This window comes from Lycium barbarum, chromosome 8 (assembly GCF_019175385.1).
Source record: "Lycium barbarum isolate Lr01 chromosome 8, ASM1917538v2, whole genome shotgun sequence".
Classification (NCBI taxonomy): domain Eukaryota; kingdom Viridiplantae; phylum Streptophyta; class Magnoliopsida; order Solanales; family Solanaceae; genus Lycium; species Lycium barbarum.
In genome coordinates, this window is record NC_083344.1 from 47,540,262 (window position 1) to 47,545,186 (window position 4,925).

The window sequence follows — 4,925 nt, forward strand, 5'->3', positions numbered from 1 at the left end:
CTAGTGAAGTATCTTCATCCGAGGTTCATTTATATATGATCAAAGGTGAGTTTTACATCCATTCCATGTTATTAAAATTATTTGAGTGGTTGAATGACTTGGATGAGAGAAGAAAATAGAATATGAGCTCAAATATGAAAAAAATGATATTTTGAGTAATAAGTTAACTTGTGTCATGATTCTTAGTATGCTATGAGTATAATCTTGTGATGAATAATACTAAGGATGTTAAGTAAGTATTATATGTAAATGAATATGGTGTTGTGTGGTAATTATGGTTATGAATGACTTTAAAAAGGAGTTTTGAGGATTGAATAGTGTTTAACTCGAAGAAGTTTGTTGATTATGGTATAATGGGTGTTGCTATTGATGTTTGGGAGTTGTTAGTATGCAGAGAAGATTGTCAAAACAAAGGAAATGTTGCCTCATTTTTGTTAGCTCTTAGTCGCTTCAGTTTAGACCTAAGCATGTTTCTAATGATCTAACTTTGGTACGAAATCTCTTGAATGTAGAGTTGTGAGCTTGGAAGGAGAGCGTTTAGTTGATAAAGTTAAAGAGACGTAAAGGTATGTAAGGCTAGCCCCTTTCTTTCGAAGGCATGACTCCCTTTCTATATTTCCATGACCTTTTTACATCCCAATAGTTGAAAGTAAAGGATTCTTAAAAGCTTCTTATGAGAAAAAGATAAGATGTGTTCTATGATCATGATGATGCCAATGATTTTATTTCAAGAGATTCCAAAGCTTATGAGATGATGCTATTATGAGTTGACAATCTTATTTTATGATTTCATTGATGTTATTTCTTGTTGTAGTCTCACCTCATGATATTAGTTCCTTCAAGGTGAGACATAGCGACGAGATTGTTCCATAATATAATCGGAGGTTACCGACCTTACGTCACTCTGATAGAATTGTAGCTTTCACTTGGGCTCTCATGCATGCTTTATGTTTTTTTTTATGTATGATTACACCGTGCCTAGTTGGCCGGGCAGACACCACTATGTTGGGCGTAAGTGGGCGGCTATGATGATAATAACACTGTGCCTAGTTGGCCAGGCAAACACCACTAGTGGGCAGCATGAGATGGTTGTCCTGGACGCAAGAGGCCGGATGCAGGCTAATGATGATCACATCGTACCTATATGGTCGGGCAGTTTATGTATGTATATATGATATAATGATGTTTTATTATAAAAGCTAGCATGCATGACTCCGCCTCAAGAGGCAATCAGTTACAGGTTATCTCTTCATCTTATGCTGTCTTATTTCTTGATTATGTTGTTATACATGCCTTACATACTCAATTCATTGTTCGTACGGACGTCCTTTCTTTTATGGACGTTGCGTTCATACCTGCAGGTAGACATGGAGATGGCACAAACGCTTAGGAGCTTTATCAGCAGATATAGAGGGGCATTCCACTACTCCGGAGCTGCCGCTTATTGGTATATTCTTTTGGGTACATATTTTGGGCATGGAGGGGTCCTATCCCGTCCTTATGATTTCATTACTCCAGTTAGAGGCTTGTAGATATATATGTGTGTGTAGTAGATATTATGTGATCTCTTAGTGTGTATGCTCTGTTTATCATGTTGTAGCCTCGTGGGCTTATGTACATGTATGTTTTAAGAGATATTCGAAGATCATTTCATGATAAGTTTGTGTTGGGAATGGTATATGTTCAAATTGATTTTGAAGGTAAGTCTGAAAGGTGGTGCTCGGTAGGCTATCTCCGGGTACCCGTCATGGCACTCCAGTTGGGTCGTGACAAAAGTGGTATCAGAGCAGTTCCGTCCTGGGGTGCGTCTATGAGCCGTGTCCATTAGAGTCTTGTTTGTGGCTGTGAAGCGCTCCACACTTATAAACGAGAGGCTGCGGGGCATTTAGGAATAATGACCGTCCTTCTCCTTCATAGATCGTGCGATAGGGCTATATTACAAGAGTTCTCTTTTCCCTAATGCTGTGTTATGATTTCAGCGATGCCAATGCAGAGGAAAGCAACAGCCGCCCAGAAGGGAAAGACGGCGACAGCAAGACGGATTGAACATGAGCCACCAATAAATATAGAAGAGGGTGAGTCCCATAATAAGGCTTCATCTCATACTTCTCACACCCCTCATATTTTATAGGAGCATGAAGGGGTCTCCACTTCAGCTCCAGTGCCTCCAGTTCCTCCACCGGGTGGTTCGGGCCAGCAGATGATCGAGCCTATTTAGTTATTGATAGGAAGTGTAGGTCTCTTGCCGGTTGGTTTGAAATCGGAGAACAAACGTATTCGGGCCAGACCTTGTTCATTAGGCCATTCAAAAGGTAAAGCTTATTCAGGAACGGTTATGCACAACTCAGAGCCGCCAAAAATCTTATGCGGATGTACGACGACGAGAATTGGAGTTTCAGGTAGGTGATTGGGTATTTCTGAAAATATCACCTATGAAGGGCGTGATGCGATTTGGTAAGAAAGGGAAGCTCAATCCCCGATATATCGGACCTTATAAGATTGTCCGGAAGGTAGGCTAGGTAGCTTATGCAATGGAGTTACCATCAGAACTGCAAGCGGTTCATCTAGTTTTTCATGTATCCACGCTGAGAAAATGTATTGGAGACCCCTCTAGAATCGCACCTGTTGATGATATATAGGTTACCAAAAATCTGACATACGAGAAAGAACCAATTGTTATTCTCGACAGACAAGTCCGCAGACTTAGAAACAATGAGGTGGCTTGAGTAAAGGTTCTATGGAGGAGTAAAGATAGGGAAGAGATGACGTGGGAAGCTAAAGCAGAAATGAAGTCCAAGTATCCCCAATTATTTACTGCCACAGGATACTATTCCGGAGGAATCCTTGCAAGATTCTGCTTTTTCCGCAAATCAATTACAAGGTAAAAGTCATATTTAACCCCATGAGAGTCAATGTGACGACAAATATTATTCTGATTACTGCATGTTTTTATGTCGCTGAGTACGGTATCCTGCAGGACATATAGATTGGAATTTGTGGTAGGCAGGAAATTAGCAGTGCTCCAATTGCAAAAGATACTTTACTAAAGTTCTGTAAGATTTGAAATGTGTGATTATACCTTAAGTATTCCAACATTCGAGGATGAATGTTTCTAAAGGGGGGAGAATGTTATACCCCGTTGTTTTGTATGTTGAGATTCGAGCTACCTTTCAGGAAGTATATGAGATTATATGCACTTATCTTATAATTGTGAGGGTTTAAGTTCATATAATAAGCTGCGGAAGGATTGGAGGGCCAGTGAATCAAGGTAATTAAGTTTGATGGATTTTGGAGAAAATATGAAGGGTGATTTTGGGCCTACTTGAAGAAGGAATATCTTTTAGTATATGACGTTTTTTGGAGTGAAACAAAAGCCCAAATTGAAGTTCGGGAAGCCTAGTTTCCAACGCAACAAACCGTGTGTCGATCCGACATCGGAATAGAGAATTATGAGTATTTTAAGATGGACTGCTAGTGCAGGTCTTAACCCTGCGGGAATGCGCCAAAAGGTGGCGCGAACATACAGAGTAGCACTGGCCAGGGCAGCGCTGTTATATCCCGTGTTTTTGCGTATTCGAAAAAATTTGAAATAATTTTGACTTGTAAGAAATAAGGCCATGTTTTTATTTTATTTAACATATGAGTTGTTCATGAAAGAATATTGATGCGGAAATACGAGGAAGGCCAAGGGCAAAATTGGAATTTTGGAAATTAGTTTCGGGAATTACAAATAAGATTCATCAACTATTGGGCTCAAAACAAAATAAGAATAATTAAGGCCCAAAAAGAGGGGGTGGCCGGCCATCTTATGGCCCAAGTCCATACCCCTCAAACCCCATGTGATAAAATTATATTAAGGGGGTCTTTATCATTTAGAAGCTTCAAGAGAATTAGTGAAGGAGAGAACAAAATAAGAAGAGCAAAAGAAAAGAGGCCATTCGGCCATGGCATAGAAATTTTTGTCCCTCAAAATCTTGTTCCAAAAATTATTTTCTTATTGTATTCCCACTAATTCAAGGGTCCTCTATAACGTGGTGTAATTATTTCGGAAGATAATTCATCCGTTTCATCGTTTCCGCACTTTGGTCAAGTGAAGAAGTTGAAGAGAAAAGGTAAGAATTAATTCCTTTTTATCATGCTATGAAGGTTTGTTTATGTTGTGGTATGTGGAAATGAGTAGAATTTATGGAAATATGGAAGTTTGCAAAATGGGTGTGCATGTGGCCGTGTGTGTGTATTGTTGTGTAGTTAAGATGAGTTGAATTTTATGTATTATTCTAGTTGTGGTTATGGTGGAATTCATATTGGAAATGAAAGTTGAATAAATTTGATTGAGGTTGGAAATATGGAATGTAGCCGTGTGGTGTAGGGAAGTGGAATGGAAATGGAGTAATTTTGTTTAGTATGTTAGTTGTGTTGTTGTGATCCTTATAATGTAAATGAAGGCTAAATGGTTTAAATTGGCATTGAAGTTGATTGTAGAAGATTATGTTATTTTAGTATGATTTTATGATATTATGAAAATGAAGTTGTTAAAGTGTGGATTATTGTTGTTCGTTATGAATTTGTAAGTAGAAATGGTGTTGTGATGGTTTTGTTGCATATGTAGGAATTTTGGGCGGAATATGGAATTGTTGAATATTGGATATATGGCTTGGAATATCCTTGGCCTATGTTTGAATGACCTTAAATTAGTATATGGACATGCAAATATTAATATAGATTTGAAAGTGCAAGTTGGATTAGAAGTTGTTGCATTATTTGGAAAAGAGGGCTATTTATGTTAGAATGCGTTTCTAGTCGATTGTTGGTGTTGTTGTTGGTATGGTTGCTGCTAATTTGGCTGAGTTTAAATCTCGGGGATGTTGTATGTATAGGGGAGATGCTGCCCAAATTTCTGTAGACAAAAAATTGGTTAAGATTGA